The following is a 22,588-nucleotide window of genomic DNA, read 5'->3' on the forward strand; positions in this document are numbered from 1 at the left end:
GGGAAAGATCTACAATAAAATCAAGAAATGTTTCCCATTCCATGCTATTGTGGACTGCAGAGGAAAAAGGTGATGGGTCGAAACTGCATTAAAAAGTCTTATTTTTCCCCTCTTTAAATTAGCATTTTTGTATTTTTGGCTGATGCTACTGTATTGCAGGGAGGCATGTAGCATCAGTCTTGTTTTACATTAAAACAGCATACTCAGTGATTTATACAAACCTCTCCCAGCATTCATGGACTTAAAGGAATTACTTTTTTCTGGATCAAAGGTAGATTTTTGAATTAATCTCGTCTCTGTAAATAGAAGTGCAGAGACTTAGGATCCATTATGTTAAAGGAAATAAGGTAATTATTTTGAATGCCTTATACTACCTGAGGATCTGAGTTGTGCTCAGTTAAGTTATTGCATTATTATAGGAAGATAGTTGCCACAGGACCAAATTCTGGTTTGATTTATAGCTCAGCTAACCTGTAGACTCAATGAGTTTGCACCAGGTATAGGCCAGCACAGAATTTCAGTTAGGGTATCCAACAAGTTAGCAATCTGCTGCTATGTTTCATGAGTTCAGTACTTTTGAATATATGGTAAAAGAGTTTCTTTGTGCTGCAATGATTTTTTGGGGGTGGGAGAGCTGTGCTTTTGATTCTCAGTTGTCAGAACGATGGAAGATCAGAATCTGAATGTCTCCAGGACTCTGAGAATTACATTGATGTGTTGTAAGATTGTTCCTTGTATGTATTATTTTGATTGGCTGTCATCATTCCACTCTTTCTTCTGTAGTCTGTCACACCTGTGAGAAATGCTTAGAAATGGCAGCCAGTCTAAATGCATTGGTTGTCTAAAGGTTCAACATTGCAGCAGTCTACTATAGTTCACAAAATTTGTTAGGCATTAAAATTCCAATATCTCCTGCTTGTGACAAAGAGTGTAATGAGAACAGAAACAGCACAATATGAAGACTGCTGTTAAAATGCAAAATGCTAATAACTTACTCTAACCCACTTATAATGGCTTTTCAGTCTTGTGACCCAGCTTCCAGTTGGCTTATGACTACTTACAGCCCCACTTCAGGATTGGACTAATGATGTGACAGTTCAGCTTCAGTGGGGCCTGTGATTCCACTCATGTGTGTCATGGCCCATTTAGGGTTATGACCTCTAATTTTGGAGCCAGTCGTTTACAGTGTTCCTGTTGTAGACTAAAGTGCTAATACAGTTATATTAAATAGAGCTCTAAAATGGAGAGCCTTTTACATAACTCACCTCATTCACCCTCCATGTGTTGACAAATCACAGAAGAAAATTACTTTCTCATTGTTAATTTTTCTTTTCCTCCTGTGTTGTTTTACATCAGGTTTTATATCTAGCTCTGTGAAGCATTTTCAAATTAATATTATCTATTAGGATGTTAGATGTACATTTTAGGATTTTTTTGTTTTACTGTACTATAATTTCCACCTTAACTTCTGTGTTTTCACTGAAGCAAATGAACAAGAGGTTTTTTAATGGGGGAATTACTAAACCATATGCAAAACACACTGGGCATTTATACACGTACTTTTTCATGCTGCAATGAGCTGGAGATCAGGTGCATCGGAGCAAACTCGATTAATCGAGTTGATTAATCGAGTCTACTCCGCATGCTAGCTGATGCGCACTGCAATGTGTTGCTTGCAGTTGTAGAAGTGGTGAAATGCATGTCAGTGTGGAGAAAATGGAGGCGGTGCACTTTTGAACTAAAACATCTTTGATGTGTTTTGGTTCAAAAGCAGATTGCCACCATTTGCCGTGTGCTGACATGCATTTCGCTGCTTATACAACTACATGCGTCACAGCGCTTAGGGCTTTTGAAAGCGTGTGGTGCTGCAGTGCATGCATTTGCAAAAATGCCCACTACTACCACTGATTTAGACTAATTTGTAAACAGAACTCAATCTTATCAGGAGTCATTAGAAAGTGCTTTTGGAGGTTGTCTTTTGACATCATTGTGAATTCTGTTCTGTGTGAACCACTGAGTCATTTTTAAGAAAAGCAGGTTACATTTATGCAAGTGAATAAAACATTACATGATGCCAGTAACACAGAACTCCCATAATCTAAACAGATTTATTTTCCACTTCAACACTAGGAACTTCAGTCACCAGACTATATCCCTGTCTTAATTTCATTTGGAAATCTCTAAATTGGGCCTCCCAGGTAATGTTGATTCCTTCCTCCAACTAATGAAAAAGTGTATTCGCTAATAACTTTTAGTATGGAAATAATCAAAGACTTGACTTCTGACTGGAGTTAGGGTATCTCAAGGGCTCCATTTATTATAGATTGTAAGGTGACAATTTAGGTAGCCCAAAAAACCCACTCCTGAAGTAATAAATGTCCACACAATACTGCATTAAATGTGTCCATTCAACTGGGCAAAATAATAATAAATTTATAGCAACAGAAGGCTCCCCAGAACACAAACAGGTTTATTTCTTACAAGGCAGGAACAGATGAAGAGGATTTCCGTCCTTTTACTTCTTAAGATCTCATGTTTATTAGCATTGCTTATACAAAAAAAATGCCATCTGCTAAAGAATTAATTTTTCCTCCTAAGTAGACTGATTTATAATTTCTCAGCAACTAGGTGGCTCAGAACATACATCATAGTTAGTTTTATTTCACTAAACTATTGTTCCTCATCAAGTGCTCAATTGAGGATTATGCTGAGGGTTGAGTAAAGGTATAAATCTGAGGAATGATGTCATTGCACAAGCCTTAAGCTCTTATTAGAAGCAGCCAGGACAGATAAGATGTCATAAGACTTTTAACAAAAAGGAAAAATTCTATGGCCCTGATTCTGATATAACTTCTACTGGCTTTAGATCAATTTCTTTGGCTTCAATGGAATAACCATAGGTAGCAGAAGGCCAGGACTAACAGGGCTCCGCCCCCCCCCCCCAAATGTGGGGCAACGGGTAGGGCTGCAAGGTAGCCCTGCCGTGGGCTCTGGGTGGCTGCAGCAGTGGTGGGGAGGGGCACGCACGCAGCCAGACTCACAGCCCAGCATGTGGATGACTGGCTACCTAGAATGGCAGGCAAGTACCAGTCTACTCTGCAAAGGGGAAAGGGCTAGGGAGCAGAGGCAGATCAGTGCGCCCATGGTTAGGGAAGGAGTGGGGCATAGGTAGGGGCAGGGTCTGGGGTGAATGGGGCCCCGGCTGGGCCAGGTGCTGGGACAATCAGAGACTGGGTGGCTCATCCAGGGGGTGGGGGGGCTGCTGCTGCTGTGCACAACCTGGGGAAGGCCCCAGGGGCACACGCCCTCTGGATCTGTGCGTGGAGTGGAGGAGGTTGCCGCTGAACTTTGTGCTCTGCTGCAGCTGCCCCAGGAGTGGTGCAACACCATTTGTGCCCCCCCCTGTGGGTGGGTAGAATGCATGGTGCAGCCCAGCGATGGGACACATGGCCCTTCCCCTCCCCCTCTCCCCTTCCCCCATGGGGGGGTGGGCGGGAGGGAGCACACGTCTGTGCATGCACATGCATGCTCAGCCCCCTGAAATAATGTTTTCTCCTTCCACCTATGGGAATAAGTCTTGACCTAAATCACTGTGACCTAAATTAATGTGACTGACTGTACTCTGGCTCAATTTGGCCCGATTAAACTAATCCTGACCTGAGCGTTTGCATGTCAGTTTAAGGACAGTAATTTACTGCATTGCTGCTTACCACTTGTATCTGACAGGACTATCTGGCAGTGCAGTACATTAGTCTACTGTGCTGTAGTTGCCGCATACATGTAGACAGTGAGGCTTTACTGTGCAGCAATTTAGTCTGTGCAGTAAAGCATCTTGTGTAACTGCACCCTGTGAGATCAGGATCAGATCCTTATAGATAGAGTTAATTAGACATTTAAAAAAATATTTTAAATAAAAATTAGAACTCAAGTATTGAAGTGGTTATCAGCATAAGTTACATGGATGAGCCATGTGTCTGGTACATTATTGCTAAATTCAATTCTGACAGGCAGCTACAACTCTGCTGATTCTTGAAAGAGGTGTGGTCTGTCAACTCATTGTTTAATTTGGTTCACATGGCAGACAGTTAACATTTTAGCTTCAGCACTTTCATAGCCCTTTTTGTGTTCCAAATGTTTTGCAAACATTTTGTCAAATTCTTCTGTCCATTACCAAGTGTTTAACTCCATTGTTTTCATGATCTTCTTGGAACATGCCATATTTGCTTTCCTCAATAAGGAAAGAAAAGAGCTTGTTTGCATGAAATGGAACTTGGTGGCTATACTGAAAGAAAATGGAAGTGCAGCTATTAGCCTTGTATGACACCAGAGAAAATGATAGCTTCCTAGATAGGTCTTATGAATCGCTATAGAAGACATATCACATCAAACAATTAAAAAGGACATGACAGAGAAATCAAAAAAACAAGGAAGATACTTGTAGCAAAGAAGGAGGAAAATCAGAGTACAAAGGACACACACGAAATAAGCAATCACTGTAATCTTTTCAACTTGAGTACTACTGCTGACAATGCCTTAGATGAATCAACTGAATGGAAGAGATCAAAATCAGCCCCCATTACTCAGGAGCCAGAAGTCATGATCCATAGGGATGGGGATGGTGGTAATCAGAGCCTGTCTCCTAAGGAGGGGCTGAGGCACTCATTTGCTTTCTAGACTTAGAAACCTCTGAGGTGTATTATTATTTAAGATGTGGAGAAACTGCAGAGGGTCTACAAGTGACTGATAATAAACAAGCTGACAAAAAAGGCATATGAAGAAAAGTTGAAAGAAGTAGGTATGCTTACCATGGGCAAGTGAAGATTAATTAGCAACATGATAGGAGTTTTCAAATATTTGAAAGATTGGCATAAACAAGATGGATACAATTCTTCTCCCTCCTGAAATGGCAGAACACAAGGCAATGGGTATAAACTATAGCAAAAGGGACCTGGAGCAAATATCAGAGAAAATTCCATACTGAATGAAAAGAGCTGTCTGGGGAAATTGTGGAATTTCCTCTAAGAAGGTTATCAAGGAGAGTCTGGATAGCCATTTATCTGGGATAATTTTGGTTTACCAAATTCTCCCTCTGTAGGGAGTTGGACTAGATCTCGATGTCTTGACTTGACCCCTTTAGGTCCCTTATAACCCTTTGATTTTAGGATTGCCTTCAACAGTTGCAATACTGGTACAAGAAACAGAACTTGGTTATTGGTTCCAATAATCAAACACTTTCTCATTGAATACTTCTATAGAAGTCAGTGGGACCATGCATGAACATAAGGAAGGCAGAACCCAACCCAGTTGTTCTAAAAAAAATCCTGTAATATAAATAAGTATTCTGTCCTTCAGTCTCAGAAATTTCCATTTTGATTTGCTCACTCCCCTAGACAGAATCCTTGGCTGTGATTATAAATAACATTTCGTACTTTTGTAACATTTCTTACTCATAGACCTAAAATGCTTTCTGAGGTTGGTTAGTATTAGTAATTTTTCACAGTATATGGTGAAGAAAAAATGAGCAAAGGAAAACTAAGGCTTACATTGTGTCTAAAACTCAGAGGCTGCATATTGAAATACACACTTGTAGCACATACAATTTACACAATATTTTTGAGTCTGATAACTGCATTCGACTGACTTGATGCTCTGCTATATAGGTTGTAACATAACAGTAGCTGTAAGCCTGTGGTAAAGACGCAAGATCTGGAATGTGGGGGTTTTCCTGATCCTGCCATTGGCTCAGAGTTAATGTGGTACAAATCTCTTTTACTTCTCTGTGTCTCTGTTCCCCCCCTGTATAAGAATAATGCTTAATTAGATTTTTTTTAAAAGAACTCAGAGTAATGGAAGACAGTGAGTTGTAGATGCAATAAGTATTAATGTTATAGAACCATATTTTGTAACCCATACTCATGTTGAATATTTCCCTTCACTGGAACAGTCCTACTCAAACTTCACTCAGTATAACACTCCTTCTAACTTTTATCCTAAAAACAAACAAAACCTATGCCCTCAAATGAAGTAACACAGCTATTTTGCATATGACTTTTTTAATAAAAAAATGTAGATAAACAGCCAAGAGGAATATGAGTAACTTCTACATACAGGCTACGTTTACATGAGCGGCGGAATACGCAGTTGTTACTACTCAGAGTACTAAATGACTGTGTGACAGGGTGCCTGAAGCACCCTGCCACTAGCAGAATTAGGAAGGGCTAAAAGAGAGAAACTTACCTCATGGAACCAGAGGGGCCACAGCGAACCTTGATGCAATCCGGATGAGTGGAGAAGCCAGCTGGGGCCCTGGCAGATCAAAGGCTGCCACAGCAGACCCAGCTGCTAGAATCCAAGCATGGACAAAAAAGACTGGCATGGGAAAAGAACAAAGAGAAAGAAAGAAGTACCATGCCAGCAAGCAAAGAAGGAACAGATGGGTCAGGCAGGCAGCTAATAGGTAACTGCCATGGTAGACCCAGCTGAAGAGAGGGAGATTTAAGGGATGCCAAGGGAGAGTCCTGGGAGAGAGGGAAGAAGAAAGAAAGCAGAGGAGATAAGGAGAGAAGAGGAGAGAGCAGGTGAGGGAAGGCGAACGAATAGAGGACCAAAGGGTAAGCTCTGACCTTGCTACTTACCAGATGAGGTCCAGCCAAGAATTGGAGCCGACAAAGAAGCTTGAGTGACCAGTGAGTCTGATTCTGGGGGGTAAAGGGAACCACTCCAGGGACCTAGAAGAAGGAGAAGGTGACCTTACTTTCCCAGAAGGGGTAGAGGAAGAGGGAGAGGACCCCAGTCACAAGAGGGTGACGAGGGGAGAACCAGAGAGAGAGGTAGCTGTCTTGGGACTCGTGCAGAGAAGAATGGGACATGCAGCCACTTAGGCAAGGGCCCTAGTCAAAATCCTTCAAGCAAAGATGGTAACAAACCTTAGAGGCAATAAACAGCGCCTGGAACATCAGGTGTGGTGAGGGCAGGGTATGGGAATGGTGGAGCCCTGTGAAGAGCCACAGACGTTTTGAGTCTGTACCATTCTCAGTTGCCTCCTAGTAGTGTCTAGACATATCTCCCATAACACTGAAGGCGTGGCAGGCCATCTATTACAATGAGACACTACTGTTCCAGCTGGGAGGTGATGCAACTCTGGGCGGCACAGGAAGCCCCCTTACAGACTGCATGGTACCCTCCCTGCACAATTTTTTTTCCAATGCTACTGGGCAGTAGCAAAGATGTACTTCCCAGTAGTTCATTACTACTGTGCTGTAGCATCGCATCACAGTTAGTGCCCAGCAACGCTACTGTGCAGTAGCATCTTGTGTAGATGTGACCATATATTAGTTATTCATACCCTACAGATGTAAAACCGCCTTGTCTTAAAAAAAAAAGGAAATGTCTAAAAGCTAATGCTGTAGGTTTCAAAACCTCATGTAAAACCACCAGGCTTTTGGTTATGTGTAGAATAAAGGTTTAGGTAGGAAAGGAAGTGAAAAGAGAAAGAGATGGAGACTTGCTTTTACTTTTTCACAAAGGCCTTTAATAGTGACGTTTCTTGATATGGAGTCACATACTATTTGTTTCGTAGCTGCAACAGCAAATTGGCTGTAAGCATACTTTTATAACAGTTTTGCTTACTCATTTTCAGATGTCAGCATGCTCTCTATCCAAACAAATCTGTTCCTATTAAAGATAATGGGTTTAAGCTGCAGCTAAGCAGATTTACATTAAGTCTCAGAAAGAACTCCCTCACTCAGAACAGTTGGACAGTGAGTAAGCTGCCCAGGGAAATTGTAAAATCTCCTTCATTATAGGTTTTTAAGAAGAGAGTGATAAGCATTTATCTGGGATGGTTTAGGAATAGTGCATCTTGCATTCATGTAAAGCTTTGGATTAGATGATTGTTAAAGTCCATTCCAGCCCAAATGTTCTATTAGTAATATGCAGTCCTCCTACATTCACCTTTCACTGGACTATATGAAATAGAAATGCTCTCAGTTTTAACTGCATTGATGGAAAAATAGCAAGAACCACAGGCAGGCAATAATGGTTTTTTTAGAAGTATGTTTGTATTGGGTTTATTTGTGGTAGAGCCATGCAACATTAGTGCCACCAGCTACTTATACAATGTTTCCAATGATTTTTGTTAAAGCTCTTTATAAATGTAAAATGTTGCTATCTCCATTTCAAAGCTAGAGAGAACTAAGGCAGAGGTATGCATAAGTTACTAGAGGTCACAAATTGAGTCAGGGGTATACATGTGAATTACAGCTGCCATAACATTACAGTATGTATAACAAACAAAAGTAGAATTGTCAGATTCATCATCATACAGGAACATCTAGAACAAAGAATGCGAGCAGTGATAGGTAGACTGCGAGAACTAGTTTCAAGAAAACATGGGTGGAAGTCCTAGGCTGTAGCTATTTAGCAGCATTCACTTCTCTAATGAGAGTGAATTTTAAACATTCCTTGGACCAGCTATTCAATAACTTTACAGTATTTGATTTGCTTTTGTAACTTTCTAGTTTTTATTGTTTACATGCCAAGATAGTGTTTTCATAGCACCAGTAGGGATATGATGTGGTGTTTGGGGTCATGTGACTAGTACAGTCATGGTGCCACATTTACTAGACCTAGTCAGGATTTTTTTTACAAAGTAGCTTCTTGTTGGGAAATGCCAGTTCATCAGACCCAGAACTTTATAGGAACATATCAATTACAATGAACTTCCATTGGAAAGGGGTTCTCAGTTGCAGAATAGAGTTTCTGGAAAAAGCCAAACAGTGTGAGAAAGAGAATAACCAAGTGTTTTGGGAACCATGTTTAGGTTTCTGCATCATATGGCTAAGTACAGACTTTAAAAAGCCTGATGCAGAATCCATCTAGGTTATATGGTTTTCTGTAAGCGATGCATAGATCAGTAGAGAACTGAATGCACATTTGTCCTTTGGTGGGGAACGCAAATCTTACATCAGGTTCTGCCATTTTTAAACCAGTCTATGTGAGCCGAACTTCCATTCTGTTATGGGCATAGGCTGGTTTCTGATCACTTGTACTGGTAAAAGTGTAATGTCTGTACCTGGCCTATGATTTCAACTTGAATCGGATTTCCCTGTGGCTCATGTAGTCTCCTGGCCTGCTGGGCTACTGTTTATTTTGGGATCACTCTCATTCTTATTTTCAGGAAAGGTGCAGCTACACAAGATGCTTAATGTACTGAAGACTAATTCTACTGTGCATTAGCACAGAGGGCAAAATCTGTGCTAATGCGCAGTAGATTTAGTATAATGCTGTCGGTGCAGTACAGGATAGTGCCATGGGCCCCGGCAGCCCTGTGCCAGCTGGACTGAGCTGTGAGGAAGAGGAGTCACCCAGTCCAGGCACTCAGCAATGGTCACCTGATTCCTGCCTGCCATGTTCTGATGTTGAAGGTTTACTTGTCAGGAGGTGGTTTGCTTTGCTGTGTGTTGATCTGGATGCACTGGGCCTGATTCTTCCTTGGGGCTCCTATGTCCCCTAGACCGTGGCCAAGTGCTACCCAGTTGTTAATATGTCCGCCTCTCCCTGGACTCTCAGCAGGAGTTCTCTTTCTTTTCTTCACCCTGTAGGCCCATGGTTGTCTTGGGCCTGTCTCCAGGAAATGATGGCCATGTTGGTATGACAGTTGTTCTGTCAAGGCTTGTCAAATAGGAGAAAAATGAAGAACAGCACAAAACAAAGACCTGGACCTCATGTAAGTCTCTTGGCAACACAGAAGAACATAGAAGAAATCCTGGTCAATGTCACCTCAAAGTTTGGGTGATTATCTTGATTCTAGATGCTTTGGTCTTGGTTCCCCTGCACCTTCATGGCAGAGGTTTATTCCTACTGAGGGGTGGGCCTTTGCCAACCCTTCCTTAACTATCTGTTTCCCAAGGAAGGGAGCCCAGCTTTTGCACAGTGTCCTCCTGGCCCCAGCCTGGCACTGGCTTCTCCTCCCTCCTCCCAATGGTGGGGACTCGGCTTAATAGGCTGCCCCCATTGAAAGTAAAAGTAAAAAGAATAACAATGAAAAACCCTGATTAGAGTGCTGCTGGCTTGCCTGCGGCTATTTTGTCTCCCAGCGTGGCTTCCAGTCAGCTTCCCTCACCGTTCTTGGCACTGCTGGCTTGGCGCTGGTGTCTTAGGCTACAGGAACCCCTCTGAACTCCCCGGCTGAGGGTCAGCCCTCTCCTTGGCTTCTGGAGCCCCTGCTCTGGCATCCTGATGCTCCAGCATTGGGGCTTTCCTCTGCAGTCTGTCCTGCCCACCCTCCAGTCTTGGTGGTGGGCCAAAATACCAGTGCAGCTGTGGGCTGGTCCAGTCCGGACTGAACAGCTGCCGATTAAAACAGGTCTCCCATAGCCGCTTCCAGTCTCTTGTTGTCACTGACTCTGGTGGGGCAGGTGAGTGGGCTCACTTGGCAGCTATGGATTTAAAAGGGGCTTTTCTCACCTCTTCACAGATGTGCATTAACATCACTAAAAAACTGTTCATCTGTGCTAATGCACAGGAGCACCAGTTATGGCACATTAAGTTAGTACCTGTCATTACAGGTACTAAACTTAATGCTCCATAATTATGGCGCATTACTGAATGTGTAGATGTGCCCAAGGAGTTTCTGTTTTGCAGAATGGGAAGATTTATTAAATTTCTAAATATTTCATGAGATGGGGGGGAAAATTCTGTTCAGCTCTGGTTATTAAGCAAATGAATAAATAAAATCTGAACAAGTCCCATAAAGATGACTTCATTTCTTCTATAATTGCCAAAACCCTGGTGGATTGAAGGTAGCAGCCACAGCAAAGAGGTAAAATGAAATCCTATGACATCATTTGCGTCTCACTTTAAACAATATTGAAATCTTTAGATACTGAAACCTTTCTCCATGCCTACAAACAAATGTACAAACAATAATCCATTTTGAAAGCCAGGCTCCCAAAGTCATGTCCAGTAGAGTAGTAAGGATGGGATGGGAGAGGGTGTCTGGGGCATGAGCTCCAGTTTTCTACTTAGAGAGGGGTGCAAGAATGGCAGTGGTTGCTGCTGCAGGCAGAGCTGCAGGCACTGCCACAGGCAGTCTGACTCCTGTTGCCACCTAGGGCACAGACTCCGGTAGTTACACCTTTGGTCATCTATTCAACAAAGAGTATGTGAAAATCCCTGTGGCTTTCTTTTGTTTTCCAGTTCCTTAAACACTGGCAGAGACCAGCATGCTAGTTTATATTCAGAAAGTTCTGTATATCTTCAGATGAAGCTGGATTAATTTTTCAGTAGTACTATAGCTCAAGAGAAAGAGCTGAGATTGGAAGCAGTGGGAAGTATTATAAAACCTGCATTAACTATCCGGTTAAAATGGGGGGAAAAAAACTTCAACAAAACATTTGCAGGCATGCCTCAGTAAGCCTTTCATTCTCATGCAGAAAAATAATTAAGTTAAAGTTTTCAATTCCACAACTTTTTTTCAAAAAAGGAAAGAAAATAAAGTAAAGATTTTATAAAGCAAAGTGCTTTAACTTGTCAGTTCCTGGAAAATGGATTCATTTGTAAGAATCTACTTTTGCAATTACTGTGTATAATTTAGTATGAGGATAATAATAACTGAATTACAAATTGGAATCTGCATGTTGGTCCATAAATTCCTTCCTATAGCAAAGGAAATCAGAAGGGATTAGTACAGTGCCTTTAACTTACACATGAAGGATTCTTACTGAGGTCTCCATTCAGCCAACCTCTCCAGATTCCTTACCAGTTGGATATAGCTACAGGCAAAGAACACTTAGCTACCTTTCTTTCACAAGTTTATAGACACTTGATATGGCAGCTAAGAATCAATCCACATAACATTTCATGTGGTGAGCTGCTTTACCACTTGTTTAACAACTTCTTATGTATCAAGTAGTTGTAGCTCTTTGTTTTAACTTACTGATGGGGAAGAAGGATGAACAATTTTGATTGAAAAATTCCTAATAGCAGGCCTGATTTGCTGGGATCCTGAGCTCGTGACCTTCTCTCATTTTCATGTAAGCTTAAAATTTTGAAATAGTCTTGCATCCCTTTAGAAATTTTTAAGAATATTCATCTAAGACTAAATAATACTGAAACCCAGTGCTATTTGTGATTACTTTACCTTGGACTTTATGTGAACATAGCAATAAGAGATGGGGAAAGACCTCTTCTGCTACCTAATCTAGTCCTCTTCTGAGGAAGGATTTTTTTCTTCACTCTATGTTCTCAAGAGCCGTTCTCCAGTTTAAAGACTCAAGCCTTGTGACAAAGGATACTTCCTCCCTTAGGAAAATATCCTTCAGATTCATAGTAGCCAGATGGGGAGACGAAGGTGCTAAGTCCAGTCAAATCATATTTACTTTCTGGTTTATTGGCTTCTTATTGACTGATAGAATGCACGATTGGAGGGGTAACCTTAATATCCAGAGACTTGTTTCTGACCTTAGTCATGCAGGTTCATGCATATAAGCTTCATTCCTGCACTAGTGCTGAGCCTAGATCAGAACAGAGGTGGAATCAACATGCATCCCCAACATCCAACAAGAGGGCAAGGAATTGGACCTTGAGGGCTACACTAGCAGTGACTTGTGAGCCACCCTTTGGCAATGCAAGAGCTAGGGAATGGTCTGGGACCATTCTCACTACACCTCCTCTCTTCTATCCTCTGGACTGGGAGCTCCCACCAAGGAAGCCTCTAGCATAGTTGTTCCTGAGGGAGGCCTTTCAATTTACTTCTGAGCCCCTGTTGTTGCACTGCAAAATAGGGTAACCATAAATTTACCCTTGAACGTCATGATTTACAAAGGTATGTTTAAATACTTCTTGTACTTTTATTTAGGAAATGAATGATTCCCTAATCATTTCTTATATATAATATAGTTCTGTAAACCACTGGGCTAGTCTTACCAATGAACTTTATGTAAAATCACTTCTTTACTTTCCTGGCCTACACACAACAAAATATTCTATTCTATTTTCTTCTATCTGGAAGGATTCTTACACTACACTCATCATCCAAATATTGACTATGCATTCAACCAGAAAATCTACAGCATATTAGAAAATTAATTCAGTCAAAATACTGATTCAACGGTATATTGTATCTCACATATGTATTTGGTCTAATTACTGCAGTTGCAGAGTCATTTGAATTACTGTCATGTGGATGAATGGAGTACACAGAACACAAATATTGATATATACATGCAATCTGTGTGGCTTTAAGAAGAACAAACAGTTCTTCTCTGAATATTTTAGACTTGCAGAAGTCATCTTATGTTTTTCCATAGAAAATGAGATTAGTAAAGGAGACCTTGGTGACTTGCAGCTGGTGTGCTACTTTAGTTACTCTGTGTAGAAGTACTGATATATTCTATTTCCAAACTTCAAACATGGTATTAATAAAATTATTGTAGAGCAAATATGTCCCAAGCTAGATCTGGTGCTTCTTGAGCATGGCACACATAGTAATAGTACCTTCCAAAAAGAACTGGGGATAGGCAAAAAATATTATTTGCCCTTTGTAGATGAGATGTTGAAATGAAACGATTAGCAAGAATCTGTGATGAAGCTGGGAAATGTCTCTTAATTGCCTCACGCCTAGACCAGTGTTTTATTTACAAGACCACCACCCTCCTCTTTTTTCACATCAATTTGCAGCTGCTGATTCAGCTTCTGAAGTTTCTAACTGCAGTTCTCTTGCACCTTTATTTTGTGTATTTTGTCAGTACTGCTGGTAAATCCCAAGGCTGCCTCTTCTTCCTATTTACACCACTGGCCAAATTGGTTATTTAAAATCTGCAGTCTGCAGAAGGAGGACAATGTTCCCTTTCTTTAGTGTGGGGGCATGTTTTGGATCTTCAGATAATATATTTGAATGACTCTTCATTAGCTCTGTCACTCTTTGGTGGACAATATGCGTGTATTGCCCTTCTGCTTCACCATTACTTTTTTCATTAACCTTAGCTGAAACCTATAGTCCTTTTAGTCTTCTGCCTTTTAAAAGAGGGACTTAAAGGTATCAGCAAAACAACACAGATCTCTGCTTCAAATCCTTACATATGACATAAAATTTATCACTACAAGTACTGTGCTTCCCAGTTTAGGCAATTTTTAATGTACAAGTGTGTTATATGAATATCTATATGCTTCATTATCTGTTTCTGTTTTTGGCTGCCAGCAAGAGGAGACATGTCATAAGCAAAAGCCTATCTTTGATGACTACATGAGAAAAGTAAAATCTTTGCAAGGGTGTGAGATGAATGCTCTTGTTCATAACCTGGGAAAAGGCCTGTAAATTAATTAATATAACAATAGCTGATAATCTTTTTATGGTTTCCCAAACCTCACAGCCAAAGAGAGGTTGATTTAAGAAACAGTTTGGCATCAACGAGAGCTCAGAAAAAACCCTATAGAAAGTGATTTCTTTGTTTTTTTTGTTGCATGCCCTTCAACTGCTAATGTATTCATTCATTTGGTTTACTTTTATGCAGTTGCCAATTAAACAATTAGATGCTCCAAGCTTCAATTGGCTGCAGATCAGCAGTAATCCCACAGACCATCTTCAAATTGATGAAAACTGCAATATCATTCCTAAAGCAGCTGGTTGGGTGGAAATGATAGTAAAAGGGTAAAAGTATTGAAAGCAGGTGTTGGGCATGTTTGCTTTTCTTTTAAAGGGATGTGGGTCTGTATTTTGTTGTCTGTTCATCCACAGTTTAAACCGCAAATAAAAAACTGCTCTGCTACAGTAAAAAAAGCAGTATAACACAGTAGCTTTTTTTGGCTGTTCTTTTGCATTCTGTTTCCTGTTATAACTGTCAGCATGGCCACTTGGTACTTGTAATACTAACCAAGTCTAGAAGGTTCCTATAGTCTTTTTGAAATACTGTATGTTTATATACCCCTAAGTAATTTTAAGTATGTGGTGAATGACTTCTTTTTAGGTGTATATATTAAAAATAAGTAGACTTGACCCAGTAAATCATCAACAAAGAAATGCATCTTAATAAGCCTTTTGATAATTTTGGGGGTTCCCTTCTTGTAGATGCATAACAGGGCAGCTCTACAACCTGGACAATGGTAGCACAGGGGGCAGGACTGGCCCTGGCCAGTCCTGTGCAGCTGGTTGGCAGTGGCTACAGCTGTTATTCTCCTGCCCCCATCCCTCTGCAAGTTGGTCCCTAGGGCTGCTGCTCCCTCTGTTAGCTACACTGCTGCCCTCCTGCCATGCTTACTTCCATTGAGCCATACTGCTAAAGCTTTGTTCACATGGAATAGCACTTTATAGCAAGAGTAATCTCACTAAAATTGTCCTAATGGTATGGCACTTCTCCATCACTGACAATCCAATCACGACTGGATTTTGTTTTCTAAATAATATGCTTCTTTTTGAACAGGAATTAACTCAGGGAAGTGCTACAGCTTGTGCAATCCAGGGGATAAAATTAAAGGATCTCTCTAGTTCCTTCTTGTCTGATAACCTACAAAATAAAAGGATATTGAATATAAGGGGTTTCGTTCTCATCCCACTGAAAACATTTGGACTTCTTTTGAAGTAAAATGCTACTGAGGGGCTGAGGGTATTCAGTCCACAAAGTAGTATTTTAGCTCATTTAATCTTTCTGATTTTGCTGGGATGACTTTGAGATAAATTCATTCTTGTTCTCAGACCCAGGTTGGGGAACAGGTGACTTGTGTGGACCCTTGAGAGTCACAGTCCCCTGACTGGAGGGCTATAAAACCCTCCCAAAACTGCAAAGTTCTGTCTCAGCATTATTGGGTGCTGCTACCTAGAACTGCCTTGCCTAGACTCTGCTAATTGTTGTTGCTGTCCCAGACAGCTTGGCTGTGATTGATTGCTTTGCTCTTACCATCATTCTGTCCTGATATCTTGGAACCTGGACTGATACCAGACTCTGACCTTGGTTGTTTCCACTCCAGTAAATTCTTATGAACCACAAGGCCTGGCCTACACTTTGGTCAACCATTACAGTTTGCTGGGACAAGGATGTGAATGATTGCTGAACTAAAACTACCATCCAGGAAATAGCTGTCAGAAGATGGGAGTCATGAACGAAAAGGCAGAACCTAGGGAACAGTAAACTAAGAACCAACAAGGAGAACCCAGGAAACCCAGAACAAGAGGTCATAAACTCAGGGTTGGGTCCTGTTGAGTAGCCTGTTGGTTACTGAGAAAGCTGCTACTTCCAAGTAGGGAGCCATTCCATACAGGCAATTGGGGCCAGCTGTAAGTAGTTAGCCTGCTGGCAGCTAGGTTCAGTTAGGTAACCAGGGCCAGCTGGTTGCGATTTAGTCTGCCTGCTGCTCTGTCTCCTGACACTTGTTTGGGTGTACCACACAAAAGCTATATGCCACACAAATCATTCTTTAGACCAGAGAATAGGGTGACACAGCCTGGGTCAAGTTTTACCATAGTTACCATTGTTTAACTTCAATGGCTAGTTAATATTGTAGCAAATAAAATGTAATTCTTTAAAACACTTACGTTCTTCAGTTAAGAGTTTATAGTACATGCAGGATAACAAATCAAGATCTCCAGAAAAATCAGTCAAGGCTATATCCGGGTTGAAATTCTGGCTCCTTTGATGTGAAGAAGAGTGCTGACATTGCCTTTACTGGGGCCCAAATTTCACCTCTTAGGAAGAAAAAAAGACAACTGCCTCCTACCCCACCCCCCTCTCCCACAGTTTTGCTTTACTAAATTATAAGAAAGAAAAAAGTTCCTAACCTGATTTTTCCAATATTATTTTAAACATATATATTATAGTCCTATATAGAGGCCCAGCAGGTTGGGATGGCCCTTTACAAACATGTAAAAAGACTGTAGTGCTTTGTGGCAAGAACTGCCTTAAAATCCTTTGCAGATCACCTTTTAATTTGTGGGAATCCCCCTGTAAAATATGTAATGATCTTTATAAGCCATTCCTTTTCCCAAAGAAATAGAAGTGAGACATTGCTCTTGGTTTAAACATTCAGGAGAGTGAGATGGCGGCCAGGATACTTCTCAGGTTATTGATGACTTACAAGTCGTTTAAATAAAATAGCTTTGATAAGGAAGTATTTGTCCAAGTCATGCAAGCCCAGACTCTGAGCTGATTCACATCCCATGGAATTCTCTTAAAATTGACAGAGTTGCACATGTGGAAAGGTCCTGAGCCAAAGCAGACTGAAGATTATGAGAGTATTTACATGGAGTGCTTTAGAAATGGAGCTAGCTGGAAAACAAGAAGTCAATTTTATAAAAGATTTAAAAGTTTTGAAATCTGGATTGTTTTGCCTCAGAATGGGAAGGAAACTTTTTAATATATATCTTAGAGAGAGAGCAAGAGAATGCACACCACTGTGGAATAGTCAATAAGTTGGTGGTTAGGGCAGCCATCAGAGGTATATGACACCTGGTTCAAGGTTTTGCTTTGAATCCGAGCATGTGAACAGAGTCTAAGCTGCTCAAATAGTTTTGACAGTCCCATGCTTCTGACCTTAATAACTCATAGTGGCTAGGTTAGTGCATGCTAGTTTCCATAACCAGTGGAGCTAGTAGTTAGCACCATATCTGCTTGCCTCTGATTTCTCAGCCCAAATAACGAAGTATGCATTTATAGCTATGTTGAGAGACAGGGGTAGCCTTGAATCTGAGTCTGGAATGATGCTCAAGCCGTACACCCCTGACTGATACAGCAAGTTACTGTACCTGATCTGAATGGTGTTTTTTTCAAAAACTGTAATGTCCTATGTTAATTTAGCAGGATAAAGTGGAAACCTTGATTGTGGTGGAAACAATGCTCTGAAAAAAACTTCCTGCAGATAGCCACACTTGAGCTAGTAGATAGCTGTGACAAGGAGTATAAACTAGTCCTTGGCATAGGTTGCTCATCAGAAACATGTCAGGAGCCAGGCTAGAATATGTTCTACTATGGTAGTTCTCTGCTTCCCAATATTGATAGAGGACTGTGGGAAGCAAAATCTAAGTTAATGCACCTATGAAACTGTTCTAAGTTATGCTAGAGACTTGACAGGCCACTGCATGAATTCAGAATATAAGCATCCTGGTATCTTAAAGTTCCCCTTACAAGAAAAGGGCGAGAAAGAGAGAGCTGGGTCACAGTTTCCAAAAGACTGTATTGTGGGGAGATTTATTTTGTGAGTCTTCTGCAGCAACCTTCTAAAACCCAGATGCTTTAAGGTGTAAAAATTAAGGCTCCTCTCAGCCACTTTTCACAAAGAAAGCATGCACAGACTCACTACTGCGGATCAGGTCCATTGCTTCTAAAAGAACCAGCTGTGGTATCCTTTTAATTTACCTGATTCTAGAGGGAAGTCCTCATAATGACCCTTCTTCAAAAATAATAATTCAAAACAATGACATTTCAGTGTCTAGAGATTGTACTTTTTGTATATTTTTTGTATGCTCAGAATACACCTCTTTATTAGGTGGCAACATTTCTGTGGGATTCTATCAGCAGACAATTTCACAACACACACAATTGGCTCCAATTTTTCATCCTGGATCATTGACTGACAGATCTCACAGAAACAGATAGTAGGTGGCTTGACAGGCATTTTATTTGTCATTTAGTTTGGGTTTGCTTTAAAATATTTCCATCTTCCCCGATCTTCCTTCCTTTTTCTGGTTCAGCACCTTTTTCTACATAATGATCAAGATCACGATCTGCAGTTCACTTAGGATGTAGTCATGGGTCATTTTGCTGCTATTATCCCAACTGCGGTTGCAGCTGCATGTTACTGCCTTCAGAACAGCCTGTGCCTTCATTCTTTTTTTGACTCCGTGTAACATTTCTTTAATTGTTTCCCAAAGAGATTGTTTTCATTTTTTCTTTCTTATATGATTGTAGGCCATACCAAGAGCGTGCCAAATGCCTCATGTTTTAATTTACTTCTTTCAAGAGGTATTTTTGGAAGTGCTAATTGTTTTCCTGTCTGTGCTAATAAGAAATCCATGACTGGAATAGTAAAGATGAGACAGGTCAAGACTAAGATGAACTAGCAGCAAGTTAATGGGGAAACTTGAACCAATTTGTTCCAAACTTGAACCAAACAGTCAACCTCCTGAGAGAGAGGGCTCCAGGATAAGTATTGTAAGGGATTCTCGACTTCAGAATTTTCCCATAAACTAGCAGTTATCAAGCAGTACCCAGATCTTTTAATGTTTACTTCATACAACACCCCCACTCTTTACTCTTCCATATTTGGGGAAGGCTGGACTAAAGACTGGAGGAGATTTGTGTTTATGGTGGAGAACATTTAATTTTATGTCCTAGTGTCTATTTTTATTAGCATTAGTATCACAGAGATATGAAATGCTATGAAATCTAACAGTCTGAGAACTCCTAAGACATGAATGGTTGCTGAAGTGTAACTGGGCAGTTCTGCATCCTGGGTGACAGTGGCAGAGCTGCACCTGGCCTGCTGGTGATGTTACTGGTTGCCAAGCTAGCATCACAGCAGCTGCTATTTTTGTGTTGTCCAACACCCCTGCCTCCTGCCGCCAGCTCCTCCCCAGGTTGGCACTGGGCCTAGTGCTTCAGTTGCCCCATTTCCTGGATAGGGGGTCCATTTATGCATTTATAAAATGAAATAAATAAACACATACAATAAATCAGTCACATAAGCAGCACAAAAATGTATCTCAAAATTAAAAAGGAACTATAAAGGAAATGAATTTTTTCCCATAATAAGCAACAGTGAAAATTAGCAATTTTGTAGCATTTTAATCCACAGGGAGCAAAATACCTTTTATGCTTTGTTAAGGATTATTATTTCCATTTTACAGATGGGGAAACAGAGGGCTGGAGCATTGAAATAATTTTTTAGGGTGGTGGATATGTCCAGCAATAGAGCCCCATGTCCTGACTCATTTTTTTCTTACCATAAGATGATATATGGAAAAATATATTCTACTTCATTGGGATTTCTGGTACTAGAAAAGTGGTCTGCTGTGGCATTAAGTGGAATTTTGCGTTTTCATGATGTATGCTGACTCTGTGGGATTACTGCCTGAAAGGGTAAAGAGATGGAAAGGAATTGAATTGTATCTGAGTGGCTTTAGACCACTAACAGGAAGATTTTTTAGAGAGGAAACTATTTGAGGCAGGGGTTCTATCTTTTGATGTTTTTACAGTTCATAGCACATTTTGCCTACTGTAATAGTATCTATCATCATTATCATCATCATCATTATCATCATTCTAGAGATGAGTCCAAATCAAAATTATGGAGGGAGAAGAAGAGAGGGATTTGGAATCCGGAGAAGGATCAGACACTTTGCTCTATTTATGAGACTATCTGTAGATTTAATGTACCAGGCCAGTGTTGGTGATAAGATTGAATGGGTAGGTTTGGGAAATAGGCATGTGGGTTTGTTTTTTTTTCATTCATTCATTCTGTCATTGATTTAACATGAAAGGAAATAGATCTGCATACTTTTCCTTTCAAGTTTGTGAAGCATTTGGTGCTCAAATTGTTTGAAGTTCAATATTGCTTCTAAATCTAAAGGTCTAAAGTCAATGGAGTTTAGTTATTCTGACTTGCTACAATTGTATGGAGGAAGAATGCAATGCAGAAAATGGCCTACCTCACTGAATCCCACAAGAACAGACCATCTGCTGAAGGGTTGATGTTGAGGGTAGGTTGCCTAATCAGCCCTCTCTTCTTGAGGGGATGGTTTAGAGAATGTCATGGATTCAAGGAGACAAAGTAGGATGATAAGATGAGAGTAGACTGCATTTGAAAAGAAGGAACCAGAACCTCCTGATGGAACAAGAAAGACAAGGGACAAAAAGTTTAGATAAGGATCAACATTTTGTATGCTTATCTAAACTTCTGAACCTTTTGGGAGTTCACTGAGAGTTCACCCATCGGCAGTGTATACTCTCCTACATACCTTCCTAGGCTCATTTGCTTGTATAGGAGTTGTATTAATAAACATGGTTCTTCTTAACTCAGCCAGTCCTGCTATTTTCCCTTGAGAAGAAAGTTGGGGGGAGTGTATTGATTTGGCTTTCATTTTCAATTACCCTCGGTGAGTTGGTCGCCTAACTCTTTTTAATCCCTTTGAGAATTCTATCTGACATTGTTACATTATTAATTACTTAAAAGTCTTGTATCAATCTGAATATTTAGTTCATTGGTTAATATTAGTGGACTACTATAGTCAAGGGGAATTGCAGTCAATAATTATAGAAGGAAGAACCTGTATACAATAATTAATAACTGTATCATTGTGTTAAATCCCGACTCAAAGTGGCGTCCAATGACAAGGGAGATGATGGTCCAATTGCTCATGGATCCTGGTACTCATTAGCCAGAGCAGACAGGGAGCAAACACCAGCACACATTGCTCGCAACAGCTTTATTCAAAATGGAGACAGCTTCGGGCCGGGTTCCAAAAAACCAGCAAATTGGGGACCTGCCCTGGACAATAGTTTTTTCCACGTTTATAAACCTTGGTTCATACCTATTAACGTTCACTCCACCTATGTCCCTCCTTTTGTTCCACCCATTTCTCCTCCCATCTCAAGCTCCTCCTCGATTTACTGTTTACTTCATTAGCATAGCATTGCCTATGCATTTCATTCATTTACATGCTTCTCTGCTAAGAGCGCATGTGTAAGGCCATGAACTCAGGTACTCTCGGTCACTTGCTGGTTCTTTCTGGTTTCTTGCTGACTACTTCTTCAGCTGCAAGGTCTTGCTTCTGCTTTATTTCCTGATGATAGCTGGTGGGCTGCATCTTGTTCTTCTTACATAATGGGCCCTAACACTACAACTTTGTTTAGAATGCTGCTTGCCTAAGCATTTGCAAGATTAGTCTTAATATATTATCCTGCCTTGTGGCTAGCAATTTTGCTGAGACACAGGAAAAAGCCTTTGTATTCAGCTGCAGATTCAATGCTCCCCAAAAATCCAAATTATTGTCAACCTAACACATTGGATAGAGATTTTCCCATTTTAAGATTTATTATATTTATATAATGCAACTGGTATTTTACTTTGCATCTTTCAAAAGTGCATACAATTTTAATATGAGTTTCTTATGAAGATAGTTGGCACAGTCTCAATACAAATTTATTCCTCAAGCCTCTATAACTCACAGAGACTACTATCCCAGTTGATTATCCTAATCAGTAGACACAGCAGCAAAACCAGAGAGAGAATGGTGATAGTAAATGATCTACCATTTTACATACTGCAGCTTACCTTGTAAGTCAGAGTTGTGAGGCAGGTTGGCTACTCCATCTGCTATATCTGTCCTAGTGACAGGCCTCAATACTTCTGTTGCCACTGGATTTATGATCCAAGTACCTTGTTCTGGGCAGACCCAAACCTTCAGACCGACCATGACCTCTCCATTTGATAAAAGGCAAATTTTATTGATACACAGTGATAACAGTTAGGCTCAGAAGCAGCGAGAGATGCGCGGGTGAAAGCTCGCTGCACCCCCACTCCCTCGAAGCCCCCCAGAAGCCCCCCAAAACCCTCCAGCAGCCGCAGAGCCCCCCGCAGACTCCCAGCACCGGCAGGGAAA

At 40.8% G+C, this 22,588-nt stretch overlaps 1 long non-coding RNA gene across 1 annotated transcript in view; it reads left to right on the forward strand.

Moving 5' to 3' along the window:
• Position 1: 1 nt before the first annotated feature.
• LOC102384481 overlaps positions 2 to 22,588 on the forward strand; it is a 58,866-nt gene continuing 36,279 nt past the window's right edge. The window contains exon 1 of the long non-coding RNA XR_322905.3: positions 2 to 69. This is a non-coding gene — a long non-coding RNA (uncharacterized LOC102384481). The remainder of the gene's footprint in view (positions 70 to 22,588) is intronic.

The sequence above is a fragment of the Alligator sinensis genome, unplaced genomic scaffold (genome assembly GCF_000455745.1).
Source record: "Alligator sinensis unplaced genomic scaffold, ASM45574v1 scaffold528_1, whole genome shotgun sequence".
Lineage (NCBI taxonomy): Eukaryota > Metazoa > Chordata > Crocodylia > Alligatoridae > Alligator > Alligator sinensis.